Source organism: Somniosus microcephalus, chromosome 14, assembly GCF_052327205.1.
Source record: "Somniosus microcephalus isolate GS21.2 chromosome 14, FLI_Smic_1.0, whole genome shotgun sequence".
In the NCBI taxonomy this organism is placed as follows: domain Eukaryota; kingdom Metazoa; phylum Chordata; class Chondrichthyes; order Squaliformes; family Somniosidae; genus Somniosus; species Somniosus microcephalus.
The window spans coordinates 58785509-58810094 of record NC_141000.1 but is presented as its reverse complement, the minus strand read 5'-3'; positions in this window follow the sequence as shown (position 1 = coordinate 58810094).

Genomic DNA, 24586 nt, shown 5'->3' with positions numbered 1-24586 from the left:
AGACGCGGGAAACCACCATTGAAGGGGCGGGGAGAGAAGGAAAGAGCGGGAAACCGCCATTTTCGCGGGAAAAGCCGCCATCTTAGAAAAAAAAAATAATAATTTAAAGAAATACTTGTGTTGTTCCCAAGGAAAGGAAGATGCCTGAGCGTGGGGACATCAACGATTTTAATTCTGAGATAGAAGACTGGACCACGTACGTGGAACGTATTGAGATACATTGTAAGGCTAATAAAATAGCAAAGGATGAAAAAGCTTTAACCTTACTTAACATAATGGGTGCGAAAACATTCGGGTTGTTGAAGCACCTTCTCTCACCAGCTAAACCGGTGGATCAGACTTTCGATGATATTGTAGCAGTGCTGAAGGATCACTTGAACCCCGCACCGTTGATGTTGGCTGAACGATTCAAATTCTATGCAAGAACGCAACGGAAAGACGAAAGCAACGCGGAATACTTGGTCGAACTGCGTAGGCTAGCGAAACACTGCCAGTTCGGAGGGAATCTGACAGAGGCACTGCGAGACAAGTTCGTATGCGGATTGTCCAAGGAAGGGACGCAAAAGCGACTACTCGAAGAGAACGATCTTCCACTGGATAAGGCTGTCCTTATCGCAGCATCAAATGAAGCCACAGCGAAAGGAACTGCGGAAATGCAGCTAAAGGCAACGGCACTCAGGGTACAACAAATTACTTCGGGTACAACGAAATGCTATCGTTGTGGGAAGACAACACACGACCAGAACCAATGCTGGTTTAAAAAACAAGAATGTAGGAAATGTGGCAAGCTCGGTCACATGGCTAAGGTATGCCGGTCAGGAACGACGTACAACAATAATGAGTCACCACAAAAATGGTACAGAAAGGTACAAGAGATGACTAGGAAGAGTCTGAAGGAACAGAAGTCGGACTCACACTCCAACTGCAAAGGACTGGACAGTCTAAGAATTCACAATGTGAGTAATGAAGCTGACCGACAGACTATCTGGATCACGCTACAGATTGCCAAAGTCCAAGTAAAAATGGAAGTGGACACCAGATCGGCGTTGACGGTCATGAATAAGCATGACTATAAAAAGTTATTCAAGCATATTCCACTACGGGATACGGAACTAGTACTGCAGACATACACGGGGCACAAAGTATTCCCCATCGGAAAGATAGAAGTCAAGGTGAGATACAAGGATAAAGATCACCACCGGTTGGACCTGTATGTGTTGCCTGAGGGAGGACCACCACTTCTGGGACGGGAGTGGATCCGAAAAATAAAGATGGACTGGCATTCACTAAACACCATGACGGTGGATTCCGGAAAAGAGGATGTCAAACCTGAACGGTTGTCCAGAATATTGAACGAAGCTAAAGAGGTATTCCAGCAAGGACTGGGAACACTGCGAGGAATTAAAGCAAAGGTTAAGATTGCAGAACATACAAGCCCAAAGTTTTTTAAGGCCAGATCGGTACCTTACGCAATACGACCAGCTGTGGAGGCAGAACTGGAAGAACTTGAACGATCAGGGGTCCTGTCAAAAGTGGACTGGAGTGAGTGGGCCACGCCCATTGTTCCCGTCATGAAGTCCTCACCAAGTAATAAGCCAGGGGGACCGGGGAAGGTCCGTATCTGCGGAGATTTCAAGATCACAGTGAATCCGGTGCTTCACACGGTACAATACCCGCTTCCGCGGATTGAAGATATCTTTGCTTCGTTGGCTGGAGGGAAGCACTTCACCAAGATAGACCTGGCTCAGGCATATTTACAGATGGAGGTCGAGGAAGAGTCACGCCAGTACCTCACCATCAACACACACAGAGGCTTGTATCGCTATAATAGACTGGTCTTTGGGGTAGCTTCGGCGCCAGCAATTTGGCAGAGGGCCATGGAGCAGGTATTACAAGGAATTCCAAGCACGCAGTGCTACTTAGATGATATTCTGATCACGGGAAAAGACGAGGAAGAACACCTCACAAATTTGAAACTGGTACTCACCAGGTTGAAGGAGTATGGCCTTCGGGTTAATCGCAAGAAGTGTGAGTTCTTCCAAAAACGGATCTCATACTGCGGTCATGTCATTGACCGAGAGGGACTGCACAAGTCACCTGAAAAGATAGAAGCGGTCGTGAAGGCCCCCACTCCAGGAAACGTATCACAGTTAAGATCATTCTTGGGGTTGATTAATTACTATCACAAGTTTCTGCCAAATTTATCCACGGTGCTGCATCCGCTGAATGCTCTGTTGCGGAAAGATACACCATGGAAGTGGAGTGAGGAATGCAGAAAGGCTTTTCGCAGAAGCAAGGAGTTGATTACCTCTGAAGAAGTGTTGGCTCATTTCAACCCAACGTTACCCCTTCGTCTAGCTTGTGATGCTTCCCCGTACGGAATTGGAGCAGTACTGTCGCACAGGCTACCAAATGGCTCGGAAAGGCCAGTGGCTTTCGCGTCCCGATCGTTGACCCCCGCAGAGCGAAATTATGCTCAAATAGATAGGGAGGCCCTCAGTCTGGTGTGGGGCGTGAAGAAATTCAATCATTACCTGCAATGACAGACCACCAGCCGTTGGTGTCCATATTCAACCCAAACAAGGCCGTTTCCACCATGACAGCACAAAGGTTACAAAGGTGGTCCGTGTTACTTGGAGCACACCAATATGACATCGAATACAAAAGGTCCAAACAGCATGGAAATGCTGATGGGTTATCGTGCTTGCCATTACCGATGGTAGAAGAAGCGAGTACAGTGGACCCAGTAGAGATGTTCCACTCATCCATAGTGGAGTGTTTACCGATAACAAACTCAATGATTGAGAATGAGACAAGGAATGACCCGACTCTTTCACGAGTCTATGATTTAACGGTGGAGGGATGGCCAGCACAGAGCGAACCAACACTGCAAGCATTTTCACAGAGGAAAGAACAACTGTCAGTGTGTCGAGGAACCCTGATGTGTGGATCTAGAGTGGTGATTCTACCCAAACTCCAAAAGAAGGTGCTAAAGGAGCTGCACGAAGGACATCTGGGTGGAGTGAAGATGAAGAACCTAGCAAGAGCGTTTGTGTGGTGGCCAGGCATTGATGGAGACATTGAAGAGATCACTAAGAACTGCCTAGGATGTCAGAGGGTTCAGAACGCGCCACCACAGGCTCCTCTGCATCCATGGGAGTGGCCCTCATCTCCTTGGCAAAGAGTACACATCGACTTTGCTGGTCCATTTATGGACTCGATGTTTCTAATAGCGGTGGATGCCCACTCCAAGTGGCCGGAAGTAATTAAGATGACCACCACCACCACGGAAAAAACCATCACAGTGTTAAGGACTATGTTTGCTAGGAATGGCCTGCCGGAACAGATCTGTTCTGATAATGGACCGCAATTTGTGTCCGAAGAATTCAAGAAATTCTTAAAGAGCAATGGGGTTAAGCACTACATGTCAGCCCCATACCACCCCGCCTCCAATGGATTGGCTGAAAGGTTTGTCCAGACCTTCAAGAAGGCCATAAAGGCCATGGGTAATGAAGACATAAATCTACAACATAAGGTGGATAGCTTTTTGTTGGCCTACCGGAATGCAACACATGCGGTCACAAATCAAACTCCCGCCATGATGTTTTTTAATAGACGCCTAAGATGCCGGCTGGATTTACTCAAACCAAACGTCAGAAGGGACGTAGAGAACCGGCAATTCCAAGGCATGAATGAAAGGGCCACTAGATCTTTCCAGATCGGTCAACGAGTTTTGGCCCGGGACTACCGTACCGAGAAATGGCAGCCTGGAACTATTGGAAAAAGGCTAGGGCCGTTGATGTATACGGTGGACATTGGGGACAATATAATAAGGCGCCATGTGGACCAGATCATAGGGTCCGCCACAAATGGGCAACCGACTTCACCACCTTACCCGGGTAATGTTGAAACTGAGATACCCAGAACACCTACTTCCGATCTGGTAATACTGGAATCAGATGAACCTGACACTGTTTTTCAAGCCGAATCGACTTTGCCAGAAGCACATACTAGCCCGCCGGGAATGACGACACCACTGCGGCATTATCCGGACAGAATCCGGAAACCTCCAGAAAGACTGAATCTATGAACTGTCTTACATAAGCTGTATATATGTTATAATGTATGTTTACTAAGGAATCAGTATGTTGTAAGCTAAAAAGGGAGGATTGTAGTGTATGTACCCGTCTACCTTTAAGGAAACTATTGTATGTAACAGTTCACCTTTAAGAGAACTACTTTAGGTGTGGCACTACTTGTTTGGCTTCTGTATACTGTAATACTGACAGTGACCACACCAGTATATAAGCGTTGTGGTAGGATCCCTTGGGCAGATTCGCCCTGACCTTCGAATAGTAAAGTCCTGTTTGTTTGTTACTCCTGAAGTCTGTGTCGTTATTAACTGCACAACCCACAGACTTTACAGGTAGATTAGGCAGAATGAATGATCCTGTGCCAGGTGGCATGTCTGAGAAAGATTACAGTTTATCAAGGGGAAGATGGACCACTAGTGGAAGTAAAATGTCATCCTGCTGAATTAATTGGAATCCTCATTTCTGAAATATTATCACAAAATCTTTAATAGATCAATAAGTTTTTTTTAGGTGGTAACCTAATCTATTTTCTATATCTTGGAACATGCTGGAAGATATTGCAGAACACTCTGAACACAATCAACTGAGCTGACCTGATTTTCACTGCAGTATCTGTAAGCACATATTCATGCTCATATATGGTTCATTAAGATTCAAGACTGAAAGGAAAACCAATAGATTTATTGTTTATATGCAGCAGATCTGCCTCTGCTTACAATCTCGATCTTGCAGACTAACATATTGCAGTCCAGTTCCAGCTGATTCAGTCTAACTGCTACACTGTCAGTTACTGATTGTTTAAAAAAAGAATCAATAAATGTTCACAGTATAGGGCCGATTTCAACCCGCCACACCCGCTGGGAATAAGGCAGGATGGTAGTTAAATTCAAGCTGGAGTACTTACCACTGCATTCCCGATACACTCCCGCTGCTGCCTTCCCCACAGTTTTCTGAGTCTGCTGAAGTGTCAGCCAGAGGCAGGTGGGACCGCTTGAATACATGCAAGAAAGAAGAAAGAACTTCCATTAATATAGCGCCTTTCACTACCTCAGGTTGTCCCAAAGCGCTTTACAACCAATGAAGTCTGGTCATTATTATTGTAATGTAGGAAACGTGGCAGCTAAATTGCACACAGTAAGGTCCCACAAACAGCAATGAGATACGACCAGATAATCAGTTTCAGTCATGTTGGTTGAGGTATAAATATTGGCCAGGACACTGGGGGGAATTCCCCGGCTCTTCTTCAAATAGTGCCATGGGATCTTTTACATCCACTTGAGAGGGCAGACAGAGCCTCGGTTTAACATCTCATCGGAAAGATGGCACCTTCGACACGGGGGGAAATAGTTTCAGAAAGCAGGGAATGTAGGGATAGACAGAGACTGCACTCCTTGTCTATGTACCAGAAATGAGAGTTCTAGACACAGGAGTCAAACACTTACAAGTTTATCAAGGGTAAAAGGAACATGCTCACAGACAACACACAGTGATGCTTTGTTGTAGAAGGTCACATGTTACAGTCGTTGAGCTCAACTTTCTAGCTCCCTTTTTAGATGCCCTTTTTATATATTTCTAACAATATTGTATTCCATGAGTTTTATATATTTTGCACCAGCTTGTACCAGTCTTTAGCAAGAAGTTCCAGATGCTCTAAACATCTATCATCTGTGGTCCCAAGGGCTAGCCAGAGATGCTGGTGGTCAGTTAAGCAAAACATTGAAGGTACCTACGATAGCAAAATACTGCGGATGCTGGAAATCCGAAATAACAACAGAAAACGCTGGAAAAACTCAGCAGGCCAGGGCAGCATCCATGGAGAGAGAAACAGAGTTAACGTTTCAGGTCGATGACCATTCGTCAGAACTGGAAAAAAGCAGGAAATGGAAAGCAGGTTTAGGGGCTGGGAAAAGGGGGAGGGGAGGAGAGGAAAGAACAAAAGGGAAGGTCAGTGATAGGATAGAAAGCAGGAGAGATTAAGAGACATTGAGAGATATTAAGAGATATTCAAGGCGAGAGGAGGTGGTAATGGGACAGATTAAGAAACAAAGGATGGCTCTAGATGGGGTATGAATTGCGCTGGCAGAATGAAGGACAGCTGCCATGTGGGAGGGAAGAAGAAAAAAAGAAGAAAATATATATATGTGATAGGGGCCGGGGTTATGATCGGAAATTGTTGAACTCTATGTTGAGTCCAGAGGGCTGTAGAGTGCCGAATCGAAAGATGAGGTGCTGTTCCTCGAGCTTACGCTGAGCTTCCGTGGAACAGTGCAAGCGGCCGAGGACGGTGAGGTCTGAGTGGGAATGGAGTGAAGAATTAAAGTGACAGGCGACCGGAAGCTCGGGGTCCCCCTTACAGACTGAACGGAGTGTTCCACAAAGTGGTCACCCAATCTGCATTTCGTCTCCCCAATGTAGAGGAGACCACATGGTGAGTGGCAAATACAGTATACTAGATTGCAAGAAGTACAAGTAAATCGCTGTTTCACCTGGAAGGGGTGTTTGTGGCCCTGGACAGTGGGAAGGGGGGAGGTATAAGGGCATGTGTTGCATCTTCTGCGTTTGCACGGGAAGGTGCCGGGCAAAGGGGAAGGGGTGCTGGGGGCGGTAGAGGAGTGGACTAGGGTGTTGCGGAGGGAGTGGTCCCTACGGAATGCTGAAAGGGGAGGTGAGGGGAAGATGCATTTGGTGGTGGGATCACACTGGAGGTGGCGGAAATGGCGAAGGATGATCCGTTGAATGTGGAGGCTGGTGGGGTGAAAGGTGAGGACAAGGGGAACTCTATCGTGGTTCCGGGAGGGAGGGGAAGGGGTGAGGGCAGGAATGCGGGAGATAGAACGGATATGGTCAAGGGCCGTGTCAACCACAGTAGAGGGGAATCCTCGGTTGAGGAAAAAGGAAGACATGTCGGAAGCACTAGTATGGAAGGCGGCATCGTCGGAGCAGATGCGGCGGAGACAGAGAAACTGGGAGAATGGAATAGAGTCCTTACAGGAGGCGGGGTGGGAGGAAGTGTAGTCCAGGTAGCTGTGGGAGTCAGTGGGCTTGTAGTGAATGTTAGTCAATAACCTATCCCCAGAGATGGAGACGGAGAAGTCGAGAAAGGGAAGGGAAGAGTCGGAGATGGATCATGTGAAGGTGAGGGAAGGGTGGAAATTGGAAGCAAAGTGAATTACATTTTCTAGTTCAGGGCGAGAGCAGGAGACGGCACCGATACAGTCATCAATGTACCGGAAAAAGAGCTGAGGGAGGGGACCTGAGTAGGACTGGAACAAAGCGTGTTCCACATATCCCACGAAAAGGCAGGCATAGCTAGGACCCATGCGGGTACCCATAGCAACACCTTTGATTTGGAGGAAATGAGTGGAGTCAAAGGAGAAGTTGTTCAATGTGAGAACAAGTTCAGCCAGTGAAGGTACCTACATTGATTTCTACAGCTGGGAGACACTTTCTAAAGTGTTGTTTTTAAAATTTCTCACTGCAGATACCTGCACTTGCTTCTGACTGGGTCAGCCCACTGGAATATTTTTGGATCCCCCCCCAACTTCAGTCAGGGTTTCTCAGCAGCAGGTGTGGCATTCCCTATGGGCATATCATTGTATGCCATTACCATGGAGGAAGAGCAGGAGCAGATGGAGCTAAGGAGAGTCAGGCACCATTTAAGGAGGAATCAAGGGAAAGGTAGCTTAGTGGTAATGTCACTGGGCTAGTAATCCAGAAGCCTGGACTAATGATCCAGGGACATGAGTTCAAGTCCCACCATGGGGAATTTAAATTCAGTTAATTAAATAAATTTGGAATAAAAAGCTAGTATCAGTAATGGTAACCATGAAACTATTGGATTGTTGTTAAAAACCATCTGGTTCACTAGTGTCCTTTAGGGAAGGAAATCTGTCGACCTTATCTGGTCTACGTTATATGTGACTCCAGACCCACAGCAATATGGTTGACTCTTAACTGCCTGCTGAAATGGCCTAGCCACTCAATTGTAACAAACTGCCAGACCACCTGGCATCGACCTCCGCATCGGCTATGGACACTGTAACAGCACACCCAGCCCAGTCAACCCTGCAAAGTCCTCCTTATCAATATCTGGGGACTTGTGCCAAAATTGGGAGAGCTGTCCCACAGCCTAGTCAAGCGACAGCCTGACATAGGCATACTCACAGAATCATATCTTTCAGCCAACGTCCCAAACTTCTCCAACACCATCCCAGGGTATGTCCTGTCCCACTGACAGGACAGACCCACCAGGGGGGTGGTGGCACAGTCGGGAAGGAGTGGCCCTGGGAGTCCTCAACATGAACTCCGGACTCCATGAAGTCTCATGGCTTTTGGTCAAGCATGGGCAAGGAAGCTTCAGCTGATGAATCAGTACTCCTCCATGTTAAACACCACTTGAAAGAAGCACTGAGAGTAGCAAGGGCACAGAATTTACTCTGGATGGGGGACTTCAATGTCCATCACCAAGAGTGGCTCGGTAGCACCACTACTGGCTGAGTCCTGAAGGAAATAATATCCAGTCTGGGTCTGCGACAGGTGGTGAGAGACCCAACACAAGGGAAAAACCTATTTGACCTCGTTCTCACCAATCTACCTGGCCATGACAGTATTGGTAACAGTGACCACTGCACAGTCATTGCGGAGACGATGTCCCGTCTTCACACTGAGGACACCCTCCATCATGTTGTGTGGCACTACCACAGTGCTAAATGGGATAGATTCAGAACAGATCTAGCAGCTCAAAACTGGGCATCCATGAGGTGCTGTGGGCCATCAGCAGCAGCAGAATTGTATTCCACCACAATCTGTAACCTCATGGCCCGGCATATCCCTCACTCTACCATTACCATCAAGCCAGGGGACCAACCCTGGTTCAATACGGAGCATAGAAGAGCATGCCAGGAGCAGCAGCAGGTGCCAAAATGAGGTGCCAACCTGGGGAAGCTGCAACACAGGACTACATGCATGTTAAAAAGCGAAAGCAGCATGCTATAGACAGGGCTAAGTGATCCCACAATCAACGGATCAGATCAAAGCTCTGCAGTCGTGAATGGTGGTGGACCATTAAACAACTAATGGGAGGAGGAGCCTTCATGAATATCCCCATCCTCAATAATGATGGAGCCCAGCACGTGAGTGCAAAAGACAAGATTGAAGTGTTTGCAACCATCTTCAGCCAGAAGTGCCAAATGGATGATCCATATCGGCCTACTCATGAGGTTCCCACCATCGCAGAAGCCAGTCTTCAGCCAATTCGATTCACAGCACGTGATATCAAGAAACAGCTGAGCGCACTGGATACAGCAAAGGCTATGGGCCCCGAAAACATCCCAGCTATCGTGCTGAAGACTTGTGCGTCAGAACTAGCTGCACCTCTAGCCAAGCTGTTCCAGTACAGCTACAACACTGGCATCTATCTGACAATTTGAAAAACTGCCCAGGTATGTCTTGTCCACAAAAAGCAAGACAAATCCAATCCGGCCAATTACTGCTGCATCAGTCTACTATCAATCATCAGCAAAGTGATGGAAGGTGTCATCGACAGCGCTATCAAGCGGCACTTACTCATCAATAACCTGCTCACTGATGCCCAGTTTGGGTTCCGCCAAGACCACTCGGCTCCCGACCTCATTGCAGCCTTGGTCCAAACATGGACAAAGGAGCTGAATTCCAGAGGTAAGGTGAGAGTGACTGGCCTTGACATCAAGGCAGCATTTGATTGAGTGTGGTATCAAGGAGCCCTAATAAAACTGAAGTCAATGGGAATCAGGGGGGAAACTCCACTGGCTGGAGTCATGCCTAGCACAAAGGAAGATGGCTGTGGTGGTTGAAGGTCAATCATCACAGCCCCAGGACATCGCTGCAGGAGTTCCTCAGGGCAGTGTCCTAGGCCAAACCATCTTCCGCTGCTTCATCAATGACCTTCCCTCCATCATAAGGTCAGAAATGGAGATGTTTGCTGCTGACTGCACAGTTGTCAGTGCCATTCACAACTCCTCAGATAATGAAGCAGTCCATGCCCGCATGCAACAAGACCTGGACGACGTTCAGGCTTGGGCTGATAAGTGGCAGGTAACATTCGTGCCACAGAAGTGCCAGGCAATGACTATCTCCAACAAGCGAGAGTCTAACCACCACCCCTTGACATTCAACGACATTACCATCGCCGAAACCCCCACTATCAACATCCTGGGAGTCACCATTGACCAGAAACTTAACTGGACCAGCCACATAAATACTGTGGCAACAAGGGCAGGTCAGAGGCTAGGTATTCTGTGGTGAGTGTCTCACCTCCTGACTCCCCAAAGCCTTTCCACCATCTACAAGGCACAAGTTAGGAGTGTGTTGAAGTACTCTCCACTTGCTTCGATGAGTGCAGCTCTAACACTCAAGAAGCTCGACACCATCCAAGACAAAGCAGCCCCCTTGATTGGCACCCCATCTACCACCTTAAACATTCACTCCCTCCACCACTGGCGTACCATGGCTGTAGTGTGTACCATTTACAAGATGCATTGCAGCAACTTGCCAAAGCTTCTACGGCAGCACCTCCCAAACCCACGACAGTTGTATCAAAAGTTGGCAGCTAGAATCTCATGAGGTAGGTAGGAATAGCACCTTATTCATGTACAAACATTCCATCAAGCAATCTACTAAAATCTGTGACCTTAAAATCTTGCAGATTATTGCAGTCCACGAGAAATAAGTTGCTCAATAAAATATTTAACTCTTTTGGACTGATTCAGTCTCTGTTTCTAAGGCTGAGATTTTGCTCACCTTGGTGGGTCCGGTGTGGCTGATGTCGGTGGTGGGTCACGGCCCCGCTGCTGGCTCCATCCCACTGCCTAAAATGAACTTACCTCAATGGGGCTTGCTAAGCCCGCCGAGTGCGTTTGCCGGCCCAATTAGGTGGAGCGGTTCTGGTGACGTCATTCTTGACGCGTCTTGAGTCGGCTACCTTAACGGAACTCTGGCCACCTTATGAGCCCCAACATCAGCAGCACCAACAACAACACCAACCTTCTCTGCAATCACCAGATGCTACACAGGACAGAGGGCATCAGCAACCGAGCACAATTGCCCGGGAGGCCAGGGATGGCCGCATCATGGCCAGATTTACTTAACTTTATGCCATACACCCTGGCTGCCGCATGATGCGCCAGTTTGGCATCACCCCACACCAACACCATAAACTTCCCTACAATGACCAAGCCATTCCTTTCACATTTATCACCATTGTGGGCAGTACCGTTATGTCTCACCATTCACTATAACTCACTAAGCCACTTCCAAAGGTGCACACAAATCTGTCCAAGACCAGAAAGTGTTGAAAATAAAGATTTCAATGTTTGACAGCACATTAATACAAACTTTACATAAACATTGGATAAAACACTCAAGTGGCTACCCTTGTGTGTTGTTAGTTGGTATGATTGCACTAGGATGAGGGTGAGTGTGAGGGGTGGCTAGTCAGATGGGGATGTGATAATGTAGATAGAGAGGGATGGGTGGCGGTCCAAGGTAAGTTGGTGTGAGTAAGGATGTGCAGGAGTAGGGTAGTGTGGTAAACCACTGTTTGTATTCCACTGTGTACATGCCTGGACATGCCTTGGCTGACTCCTCCCACAAGTCCTAGTATAAAGGTGACTGCTCCCCAGCCCTTTGTATTTCTGGACCGGTCGACCACTCGAGGCAGACCTTCATTCTTTTGTTAATAAAAGCCTTTAGTTACTCTCTTAACTCTCAGTCTTTTATGAGTAATTGATAGCGCATCAATTTTATTAACAAAATTTTTATAATGGAGAAGATCCTCACACCAGCATGCCTGGACTTAGATCATCGGGAGGTGGACTCATCCATCAAGTTTACTCACTGGCTTAAGTGTTTCGAAAAATTCCTGACCGCCTCCCAGCAATCAAATCGGACGAGGACAAACTGGATGTCCTGACCTCCAAAGTGAACCACTGAGTGTACTCGGTCATCCAAGACGCGACCTCGTACGCGGACGCTATCAAGCTCCTCAAGGACCAGTACACGCGCCCAGTGAACGAAGTGTATGCCAGGCACCTTCTGGGGAGTCGTAAACAACAACCTGGGGAATCGACCGTGGAATACCTTCAGGCACTGTCTGTGCTTGGCCGGGCCTGTGGTTGTAAGGATGTAAAGGCCGCCGTGTACACAGAGGAACTTATCCGGGACGCTTTTGTAGCGGGCCACAGATCCAATTACACCCGACAGCGACTGTTGGAGCAGAGTGACCTTGACCTCAACAAGGCCTCTGAACTCGCACTATCATTGGATGCAGCCTACCGGGGCATGGATGCCTACTCCTCTGCACCGTGGACGCCGCGGGGAATGACAGCCTGGGACACGGTAGGACCGCCTCATAGCGCCGTGCCACCCCAGCCACACCCCAGCAATGGCCCAACTACCGCAGCAGTGTCCCAAGGCCAGACAGCAGTGCCCCAAGGCCAGGAATGCTACTTCTGTGGCCAGGCAAAACACCCCAGGGCGCGCTGCCCGGCGAAAAACGCGATCTGCTCGGGCTGCGGGAAGAAGGGACACTACGCTAACGTCTGCAGGGCCAAAGCCACCCCGAACCCCAGCAGCGCCGCGTGTGGGCCATGCGGGCCGCCATCTTGGTCCTCCCCGGCCATGTGCGAACCACCGGTACAGCAGCCATTTTGGACGCCTCCAGCCACATGGGGATCATGGACGCCGCCATCTTGGAAGACAGCCGGAACGCAGCAGGCCCCCAACACCGCCTCATCTGATACCCGCAGCGACACACCGACCCCTACGCTGGCATCCGTTACACTGGACCAAGCGAGACCGCACCAGCTGGCCAGTTCCACAATGGACATTAAGGTAAATGGCCACGATACAATCTGCCTTTTTGACTCTGGGAGCACGGAGAGCTTCATCCACCCCGACACGGTGCGGCGTTGCTCTCTCCCAGTCCTGCCTGCGCACCAGCGGATTTCTATGGCCTCCGAGTCCCAGTTGGCGGACATCGGCGGCTACCGCGTAGTGACACTCGTAGTAGACGGGACCGTGTACGATCATTTTAAACTTCTGGTCCTGCCCGACCTCTGCGCTGCAGTCCTGCTGGGGTTAGATTTTCAGTGCCACCTTAAAAGTGTTACGATGGCGTACGGTGGACCCCTACCCCCACTCACAGTCCGCAGCCAGCAGCTCCCAAATTGCCCGCCGCGCACCAGGTGCAACCTCTCCACACTCAGAGTCACCCCCCCCCACTGTTTGCTAACCTCACCCCCGACTGTAAGCCCATCGCCACAAAGAGCAGGCGATACAGTGCCGGGGACAGGGTTTTCATTAAAACCGAAGTGGAGCGGCTCCTGAAGGAAGGGATTATTGAGGGCAGCACCAGCCCCTGGCGAGCCCAGGTTGTGGTCGTTAAGACCGGCGAGAAGCAGCGTCTGGTCATCGACTACAGCCAGACAATAAATCGCTACACCCTGCTGGACGCCTACCCACTCCCCCGCATAGCTGATATGGTCAACCAGATCGCGCAGTACCGCGTCTTCTCGACCATTGACCTGAAATCAGCGTACCACCAGCTCCCTATCCGCCCTGAGGACCGCCAGTATACTGCCTTTGAGGCAAACGGCTGCCTCTACCACTTCCTTAGGGTTCCCTTTGGCGTCACCAATGGGGTCTCCGTCTTCCACAGGGAGATGGACCGGATGGTTGATCAAAATGCGTTGCAGGCCACTTTCCCATATCTGGACAATGTGACCATCTGCGGCCGTGACTTGCAGGACCATGACGCAAACCTCGAAAAATTCCTCCGCACCGCCCAACTCCTGAACCTGACATATAACAAGGAGAAGTGCATATTCCGCACAAACCGCCTCGCCATCCTTGGCTGTGTTGTGGAACACGGAGTCATCAGCCCCGACCCCGACCGGATGCGTCCCCTTATGGAACTCCCACTGCCTCAAGGCCCTGTAGAGGTGCCTAGGGTTTTTCTCCTATTATGCCCAGTGGGTCCCCTACTATGCGGACAAGGCCCATCCGCTGATCAAGTCCACCTCTTTTCCCTTGACGTCAGAGGCCCGCTTAGCCTTCCACCGTGTCAAGGAAGAAATTGCCAAAGCCACCATGCACGCAGTGGACGAATCCATCCCCTTCCAGGTGGAAAGCGACGCGTCCGACTTTGCCCTGGCCGCTACCCTCAATCAGGCAGGGAGACCCGTGGCCTTCTTTTCACGAACCCTCCAAGGCCCGGAGACCAGACACTCCGCTGTTGAGAAGGAGGCCCAGGCGATTGTGGAGGCTGTGCGTCATTGGAGGCACTACCTGGCCGGAAAACGATTTACCCTGCTCACTGACCAACGTTCAGTTGCTTTCATGTTTAACAACAAGCAGAGGGGCAAAATCAAAAATGACAAGATCTTGAGGTGGAGAATCGAACTTTCCACCTACAATTACGAGATCTTGTACCGGCCCGGGAAGCTCAATGAACCCCCGGATGCGCTATCGCGTGGCCCCTGTGCCAGCGCGCAGATCGATAGACTGCGGGCCCTCCACAATGACCTCTGCCACCCGGGGGTCACCAGGTTCTTCCACTTCATCAAGGCCCGCAACCTGCCTTACTCTATTGAGGAGGTCAGGACCATGACCAGGAACTGCCAAGTCTGCGCTGAGTGCAAACCGCACTTTTATAGACCAGACAGGGCCCACCTGATTAAAGCCACTCGCCCCTTCGAGCGCCTGAGCGTTGATTTTAAAGGGCCTCTCCCCTCCTCCGACCGCAATGTGTACTTCCTCAATATTATTGATGAGTACTCCCGTTTCCCGTTCGCCATCCCCTGCCCGGACATGACCAGTGCCACGGTCATTAAATGTCTGAACGACCTCTTCACCCTATTCGGTTTCCCCAGCTATATCCATAGCGACCGGGGCTCATCGTTTATGAGCGACGAACTCCGTCAGTACCTGCTAACTAGGGGTATTGCCACAAGCAGGACCACCAGTTACAACCCCCGGGGGAACGGACAGGTGGAAAGAGAAAATGCGACAGTTTGGAAGGCCGCCCTGCTAGCCTTAAAGTCTAGGGGCCTTCCAACCTCCCGCTGGCAGGATGTGCTCCCCGATGCGCTCCACTCTATTCGGTCACTGCTCTGCACTGCCACTAACGCCACCCCTCATGAGAAAATGTTTGTCTTCCCAAGGAAGTCCACATCGGGGACATCGCTACCGCCATGGCTGACGTCCCCAGGGCCGGTCCTACTGAGAAGGCACGTGAGGACCCATAAAATGGACCCCCTGGTCGAGAGGGTCGACCTCCTCCACGCCAACCCCCAGTATGCTTACATTGCATACCCGGACGGGCGGGAGGACACAGTCTCCATAAGAGACCTTGCACCCTCGGGGGCCGCAGTAACCCTCTACTCACTACCACCCCCCCCCCCACGATCCGATATCCAGCCCCAGCAGACGGCAGGCCTGGGCCCCGCGACCCGCTCGACATCTACGAGGACGACACGCCTGTGCCACAGCCCACGCCTGACTCGACGCCGGAAGCTCCACTACCCCTGCTGTCGCCACGCCGATCACAGCGGCAGACAAGACCTCCGGAGAGACTCCAATACACTAACTTTTAATACACTTCACCCCGCCGGACTCAATTTTAAACAAGGGGTGAATGTGGTAAACCACTGTTTGTATTCCACTGTGTACATGCCTGGACATGCCTCGGCTGACTCCTCCCACAAGTCCTAGTATAAAGGTGACTGCTCCCCAGCCCTTTGTATTTCTGGACCGGTCGACCACTCGAGGCAGACCTTCATTCTTTTGTTAATAAAAGCCTTTAGTTACTCTCTTAACTCTCAGTCTTTTATGAGTAATTGATAGCGCATCAGGTAGGAAAGGCAATGTGATGGGGATGTGATGAAAGGCGCAGAAGGATGAGGTTAAGTGTGGCTTTGTACTAATGTTTCGTGATCTACTGAGATCATTGAAACATTTGCGCCACTGCACCCAGGTCCTTCTGACCACATCCCTGCTTGTGCCTTCCTCTGCAATCTCCAACCAGGCTGATTTGGTCTCCTGGTGAGGTCTCTTCCGCCCATGGGAAGGGAAGAGAACCTCCCTGCATGCTGTGACTCCCTCCATAAGCATATGGAGGGAGTTATGGGGGAACCTGGGTGCAACCCTCTGCCTCTGTGCAGTGCTTGTCAGTGTTTACAGCACTCCAATGCTGTAAAACACTGACAGCGTCAAAAGTAAGGTGGCCATGGTCCCTTTAAGGAAACTGGCTGATGGCGCGTCATGAATGTTGTCACCAGACCCACTTCCTCTAATTGGCCCGGAAAATATGATCGGTGGGCTTAACAAGCCCCACTGAGGTAAGTTCATTTTGGACAGCAGGATGAAGCCAGCAGCGGGGCTGTGACCCACCACCGACCGCACTGGACCTGCCGAGGTGAGCAAATTCCCAGCCTAAGTATTTGTATTATCAGTACCATCTTGTGATTTTTCTGCTTCCATGTGATAATATGACTTGCGAATTACTTTGATTATTATTTTAATCTGAACGTAACAGTCTGACAGAATGATATTTCCAGCCTTTGGGAAGGGACAGGAGAATGTGCTGGGAAGCCCAAGGGGAGTGTGGTGGGAAGCCCACTTGAAGGCTGGAATTTTCCTTACCTCAGTGGGTCCGGTGTGGCTGGTGTCTGTGGCAGGTCCCGCTGTAAAAAATGAGCTTACCTTAATGGGGCCTATTAAGCACGCCCAGCGCGTTATCCAGTCCAATGAGATGGAGCGGGTCGGCTGATGTCATTCATGACGTGTTTTAAGCCGGGATCCTTAAAGGGACCCTGGCCACATTACATTTTAAGTTTAATCTAACATAGTGGGTGTTCAATCTTTACTGTACAATAATATAATGAAAGTTATATATGAGTGACAAAAAAAATTTAAATAAAATTATCATTAAGTAATATGACTTCATTAACAAATACGATCAAGAACATAATTAAAAAAAGTACATTCATTGGGAAGTTATTGGTGCTTTAGTCACAAATCTATAAACTTTTGAATCAGTAACTGGTACAAGTAAAAGATGTGTGTGTGTATCGGTAATACATAAATTAAGCAGCTTTTTAATGTAATTGTAAAGGGGTGGATTTACAATCTTATGCAAATTCAGCAGAAGAGCTGCGGAAACCCTGACAAACAGTGTAAGTGGTGCTTACATTATGTTTCTGGGATTTCTGCAGCTCTTCCGTTAAAGTTAACAATGGACAAGTGAGAGAAACTCCACAGAAATTCACCCTAAAGTCTAAGACTGAAAAATTAAATTTGTCATATTCAGGGTTGAAAGCAAATTGAACCAGTGGAATGAGTGATGAGAATATAATTGTTACAGTTGATGACTTGATTTAATCAGTAACTGGACAATCACAGTGTACTGTGAGAAAAACCTAACCAGAAACAACATAAAAATATATTTAAATGGCATGTGTCATTTTTTATAGTGCAGATCAATTCATTGCAATTACTGTTCAGTTGGAAGGCAACAGCCGAGAATGGCCAGTGAAAAATTAACATTTACCAGTCGCTTTTCAAGTAGAATAGAATCGCCATCAATCTGTTAGCTGATGCAATCAACATGTTTTTATTGTAGTTTGTTTTGCATGCTGTCAAGTAATCAGCTGGAGCAATGGCCACGGAACTCATGCCTCAGGTTGACGGATGTGGTTCCCAAGCTGTGCGAATCCCATGGCCATGCAGGGAAATTTAAGGAGGAAAAGGGCTCTTAAGTGCCTGTAAAGTACCTCATAATGATTTCAATTGGGTCGCCTGCCGCTGCAGGTCAGGTCGGCTCTATGCTGACAGATGCGGTGAGAAACCCACGTGGAGTGAGGTGAGAAGCCCACGTGGAGTGAGGTGAGAAGCCCACGTGGAGTGAGGTGAGAAGCCCAGGTGGAGTGAGGTGAGAAGCCCAGGTGGAGTGAGGTGAGAAGCCCACGTGGAGTGAGGTGAGAAGCTCACGTGGAGTGAGGTGAGAAGCCCACGTGGAGTGAGGTGAGAAGCCCACGTGGAGTGAGGTGAGAAGCCCACGTGGAGTGAGGCGAGAAGCCCACGTGGAGTGAGGTGAGAAACCCATGTGGAGTGAGGTGAGAAGCCCATGTGGAGTGAGGTGAGAAGCCCACGTGGAGTGAGGTGAGAAGCTCACGTGGAGTGAGGTGAGAAGCTCACGTGGAGTGAGGTGAGAAGCCCACGTGGAGTGAGGCGAGAAGCCCACGTGGAGTGAGGTGAGAAGCCCATGTGGAGTGAGGTGAGAAGCCCACGGGGAGTGAGGTGAGAAGCCCACGGGGAGTGAGGTGAGAAGCCCACGTGGAGTGAGGTGAGAAGCCCACGTGGAGTGAGGTGAGAAGCTCATGTGGAGTGAGGTGAGAAGCCCACGTGGAGTGAGGTGAGAAGCCCACGTGGAGTGAGGTGAGAAGCCCACGTGGAGTGAGGTGAGAAGCCCACGTGGAGTGAGGTGAGAAGCCCACGTGGAGTGAGGTGAGAAGCTCACGTGGAGTGAGGTGAGAAGCCCACGTGGAGTGAGGTGAGAAGCTCACGTGGAGTGAGGTGAGAAGCCCACGTGGAGTGAGGTGAGAAGCCCACGTGGAGTGAGGTGAGAAGCCCACGTGGAGTGAGGTGAGAAGCCCACGTGGAGTGAGGTGAGAAGCTCACGTGGAGTGAGGTGAGAAGCCCACGTGGAGTGAGGTGAGAAGCCCACGTGGAGTGAGGTGAGAAGCCCAGGTGGAGTGAGGTGAGAAGCCCACGTGGAGTGAGGTGAGAAGCTCACGTGGAGTGAGGTGAGAAGCCCATGTGGAGTGAGGTGAGAAGCTCACGTGGAGTGAGGTGAGAAGCTCACGTGGAGTGAGGTGAGAAGCCAACGTGGAGTGAGGTGAGAAGCTCACGTGGAGTGAGGTGAGAAGCCCACGTGGAGTGAGGTGAGAAGCTCACGTGGAGTGAGGTGAGAAGCCCACGTGGAGTGAGGTGAGAAGCCCACGTGGAGTGAGGTGAGAAGCCCACGTGGAGTGAGGTGAGAAGCCCACGTGGATTGAGGTGAGAAGCCCACGTGGAGTGAGGTGAGAAACCCACGTGGAGTGAGGTGAGAAGCTCAGGTGGAGTGAGGTGAGAAGCTCATGTGGAGTGAGGTGAGAAGCTCATGTGGAGTGAGGTGAGAAGCCCACGTGGAGTGAGGTGAGAAGCCCACGTGGAGTGAGGTGAGAAGCCCACGTGGAGTGAGGTGAGAAGCCCACGTGGAGTGAGGTGAGAAGCCCACGTGGAGTGAGGTGAGAAGCTCACGTGGAGTGAGGTGAGAAGCCCACGTGGAGTGAGGTGAGAAGCTCACGTGGAGTGAGGTGAGAAGCCCACGTGGAGTGAGGTGAGAAGCCCACGTGGAGTGAGGTGAGAAGCCCACGTGGAGTGAGGTGAGAAGCCCACGTGGAGTGAGGTGAGAAGCTCATGTGGAGTGAGGTGAGAAGCCCACGTGGAGTGAGGTGAGAAGCCCACGTGGAGTGAGGTGAGAAGCCCAGGTGGAGTGAGGTGAGAAGCCCAGGTGGAGTGAGGTGAGAAGCCCACGTGGAGTGAGGTGAGAAGCTCACGTGGAGTGAGGTGAGAAGCCCACGTGGAGTGAGGTGAGAAGCCCATGTGGAGTGAGGTGAGAAGCTCACATGGAGTGAGGTGAGAAGCTCACGTGGAGTGAGGTGAGAAGCCCACGTGGAGTGAGGTGAGAAGCTCACGTGGAGTGAGGTGAGAAGCCCATGTGGAGTGAGGTGAGAAGCTCACGTGGAGTGAGGTGAGAAGCCCACGTGGAGTGAGGTGAGAAGCCCACGTGGAGTGAGGTGAGAAGCCCACGTGGATTGAGGTGAGAAGCCCACGTGGAGTGAGGTGAGAAACCCACGTGGAGTGAGGTGAGAAGCTCAGGTGGAGTGAGGTGAGAAGCTCATGTGGAGTGAGGTGAGAAGCTCATGTGGAGTGAGGTGAGAAGCCCACGTGGAGTGAGGTGGGAAGCCCATGTGGAGTGAGGTGAGAAGCCCACGTGGAGTGAGGTGAGAAGCCCAGGTGGAGTGAGGTGAGAAGCCCATGTGGAGTGAGGTGAGAAGCCCACGTGGAGTGAGGTGAGAAGCCTACGTGGAGTGAGGTGAGAAGCTAATGTGGAGTGAGGTGAGAAGCCCACGTGGAGTGAGGTGAGAAGCCTATGTGGAGTGAGGTGAGAAGCCCACGTGGAGTGAGGTGAGAAGCCTACGTGGAGTGAGGTGAGAAGCTCATGTGGAGTGAGGTGAGAAGCCCACGTGGAGTGAGGTGGGAAGCCCATGTGGAGTGAGGTGAGAAGCCCACGTGGATTGAGGTGAGAAGCCCACGTGGAGTGAGGTGAGAAGCTCATGTGGAGTGAGGTGAGAAGCCCACGTGGAGTGAGGTGAGAAGCCCACGTGGAGTGAGGTGAGAAGCCCACGTGGAGTGAGGTGAGAAGCCCACGTGGAGTGAGGTGAGAAGCCCACGTGGAGTGAGGTGAGAAGCCCACGTGGAGTGAGGTGAGAAGCTCACGTGGAGTGAGGTGAGAAGCCCACGTGGAGTGAGGTGAGAAGCCCACGTGGAGTGAGGTGAGAAGCCCACGTGGAGTGAGGTGAGAAGCCCACGTGGAGTGAGGTGAGAAGCTCACGTGGAGTGAGGTGAGAAGCCCACGTGGAGTGAGGTGAGAAGCCCACGTGGAGTGAGGTGAGAAGCCCAGGTGGAGTGAGGTGAGAAGCCCACGTGGAGTGAGGTGAGAAGCTCACGTGGAGTGAGGTGAGAAGCCCATGTGGAGTGAGGTGAGAAGCCCATGTGGAGTGAGGTGAGAAGCTCACGTGGAGTGAGGTGAGAAGCTCACGTGGAGTGAGGTGAGAAGCCCACGTGGAGTGAGGTGAGAAGCCCATGTGGAGTGAGGTGAGAAGCCCACGTGGAGTGAGGTGAGAAGCCCACGTGGAGTGAGGTGAGAAGCCCACGTGGAGTGAGGTGAGAAGCTCATGTGGAGCGAGGTGAGAAGCCCACGTGGAGTGAGGTGAGAAGCCTACGTGGAGTGAGGTGAGAAGCTCATGTGGAGTGAGGTGAGAAGCCCAGGTGGAGTGAGGTGAGAATCCTACGTGGAGTGAGGTGAGAAGCCCAGGTGGAGTGAGGTGAGAAGCCCACGTGGAGTGAGGTGAGAATCCTACGTGGAGTGAGGTGAGAAGCCCACGTGGAGTGAGGTGAGAAGCCCACGTGGAGTGAGGTGAGAATCCTACGTGGAGTGAGGTGAGAAGCTCACGTGGAGTGAGGTGAGAAGCCCACGTGGAGTGAGGTGAGAATCCTACGTGGAGTGAGGTGAGAAGCCCACGTGGAGTGAGGTGAGAAGCCCACGTGGAGTGAGGTGAGAAGCCTACGTGGAGTGAGGTGAGAAGCTCATGTGGAGCGAGGTGAGAAGCCCACGTGGAGTGAGGTGAGAAGCCCACGTGGAGTGAGGTGAGAAGCCTATGTGGAGTGAGGTGAGAAGCTCACGTGGAGTGAGGTGAGAATCCTACGTGGAGTGAGGTGAGAAGCCCACGTGGAGTGAGGTGAGAAGCCTATGTGGCTCAGCGGTTTAATTATTCTAAAGGGTAGTTTTTTGCCATGTGGCCTACTATTCACATCCAGTGTACAAGTTTAAGTTCTTAGAAAGTTTGGATCTGTTTAAGGAAGCTACCTTTTTTCTCAGGCCATGAGTTGAAAGTGTTGGAAGAAAGTCCGAAATGTAACAAGACTTCACGAGATTCTGCCTGCACTGTATCTCCATTTGTAACTTTCAGGGCAAACTTGCCCAGTCATGGTCCTGCAGGTAATCAGCCCATAATCAGCCCGCCATCTTGGAGAAGTTCACATACAAAGTAACAATTATTTCCCTCAACATGATCCCAGATCCATATTTCATTCACTGGTGAAGGATTTAAAGAATTAAACCTTTCAGACACTATTGCAAAACTGCTGCTATGTACAGAAGGATCAGGTCTAACCGGAATCACAGTGGACAATGACTTGCATGCTGACTGAAGATCAGTACAGAGATTAAAGTAATGAATGAATGAGAAAGATCGTTAGCCCAAGTGCATGTACAAAGGAAACAAACATCTCAAAACCAGACAATGGAGTTGATAACGAGACATGCCTAGGACTGAACCTTGTCTGGCAGTTTGGTTTGACTCAATTACAAAACCGTTAATTATCAGCAAATTAAGAAGGCTAAGAAGTATTTGGTTGGCTAAAGTGGGACTTTCAGCAACTAGTACTCCCAACCGAGAAGTATAATAATGGCCCAGCAATTCGGGTCGGAGGCTTCCCGCGGGTGCAAACCTCTGACCTGCACTTACCTAGTGCGCCGGCTGTTGAGCTGTGGGCCCGCATGGGATTCCAATCCTGGGCCTCCTCCAACTGCTGGCGTGCAGTGCTTGTGTATCCCAGGGGCGCAGTTAGTTTGATGCATCTCCTGGGATCACGTGGGCTATGGAGAGCCAATGGTAGCAGGGAATGCTTCATTCATAAGTTTGACAGGAAGGGCTGTCAAACCTATAAATACTAAAAGCCCCAAAACATCACTAAAACCTCAAATAAATTTTTTAAAAATCACATTTTTAAAATAAACTATAAATTACATGAAATAACTATTTTAAACAATAATTTAAATTTTTGAAAAAATTAATTTGATCTTCTAACGGGGCTAAAAATAAACTTACCTTTCTTTAACGTATTTAAAAATAAGAAACCTGTGGAAAAAATGTTTTAATTTTAATTAATTCACCACCTACTTTGTTAAAAGCTGGCCTTGCGACTGCTTTTTACATGTCTAACTTCTGGAGACTTACCTTCCCGGAGAAACCTGGAAAAAAAACGTAAGCTCAATGCGCACGCGCTGCCTCTCCCGCGCACGCGTTCCACCTCTTAACCCCTTCTTTCAGGGGAACGGAAGTGCCGATTTCCCGCACATGCGCAGTGCATGCACGAAACCGGCACTTCCATTGGGCTTACGGATGAGTACCCCATGCGTACTCACCCGTGGAGACCTGAATTTCTGGGCCATTATGAGGACATCGGAGCAGGTCAGGGCTGCAGTTGTTGGGAAGACAAGGAAACCCATCTAGTAAGAAGTCGACGCGTTAACCAAAAGTGTGAATGGACTGATCACCCGGTAGCCTTGACGACTCTCTCCAGTTTTGCAAGGTTGTATGAACTTGTGTGACTATTGTTGCTTGTGCCATAAAAGGTACTTTAGCCTAAAAGACAGTTTGCTGTCTTGTGTTTTCCTCGATCACACCGCTTGGGTTCACATTACTCTGCACTACCAACTATATACAGTAACCTTACACTGGTAATCAAAGCTTTGACTTTCTTTTGCCTACTATTTTGATCAGTGATTTTGCTAATAAGTGAAAACCCCCACTTTTCTTTTGCTCTATGGACCCTCCCACATCTCTGCACACCTCCAATTCTGACCTCTTGCGCTTCCCCAATTTTCATCGCACCACCATTGCCGGCAGCCGCGCCTTCAGCTCCCAGGCCCTAAACTTTGGCATTCCCTCCCTAAACCTCTCCGCCTCACTCTGCTCCTTCAAGATGCTCCTTAAACCCGATTGGCCTAGAAATTCACTGCCGCCCCGTTTGGGGCGCCAGTCTCGCCAGGGCGCTGGAAGTACCGCCCCGGAAGGAGTTGTGAACGTCCGCCGGAAATTCAGTTTCAGCGCCCCAGACAGAAGCGCAGCACTACTCGAGGCACCCGGCATCCCTCTTGGGGCGCTGCAACTGAAGTTCACAGCGCAACGTGCCGCAGCACCACACGCTGCGGCACGGCGCGCTGTGGTACTGCAGGCCTTCCTCCCCTTCTTAAAGGGGAGGGGCCTGCTGCAGCATGATCGGCGATCGCGAGTGCCGGCAAAAGAGCCCGGCACCGAGGAGAAGTGCCGGGCTCTTGGGACACAGCCAGCACAACGCGGCGGGGGGGGGCTCAGGAGGCCGGGGACGGCGGAGCGAAGAGGTGCTGGCAGGCGGCCGGCAAAAAAATGGCCGCCCCGCACCTCCGCGCCTCTACCGCCGCAGGTAGGCCCCCCTGAACCGGTCACAAATTGCGACCGGCGTTAAAGCAGTGGGCGCTACCAAATTTCGCGATCGGGGCGGTAGCGGGGTGCTGCGCACACCGATGACGTCATTGGTGGCGGCGCAGCGCTAATGGCTAGCGCTGCCGTTAGCGTCCCGCTAAATTTAGTGGGAGGCGTGGCAAGTGGCGCAAAACCCACTAAGTGCCCTCTTTGGGCACTAACGGGTGGCACAGCCCACTGAATTTCTAGGCCTATCTCTTTGACCAAGCTTTTGATCACATGTCCTAATAGCTCGTTATGTGGCTCGGTGTCAAACCTGGTTTGATAACACTCCTGTGAAATGCCTTGGGATGTGTTACTATGTTAAAGGCGCGATATAAGTGT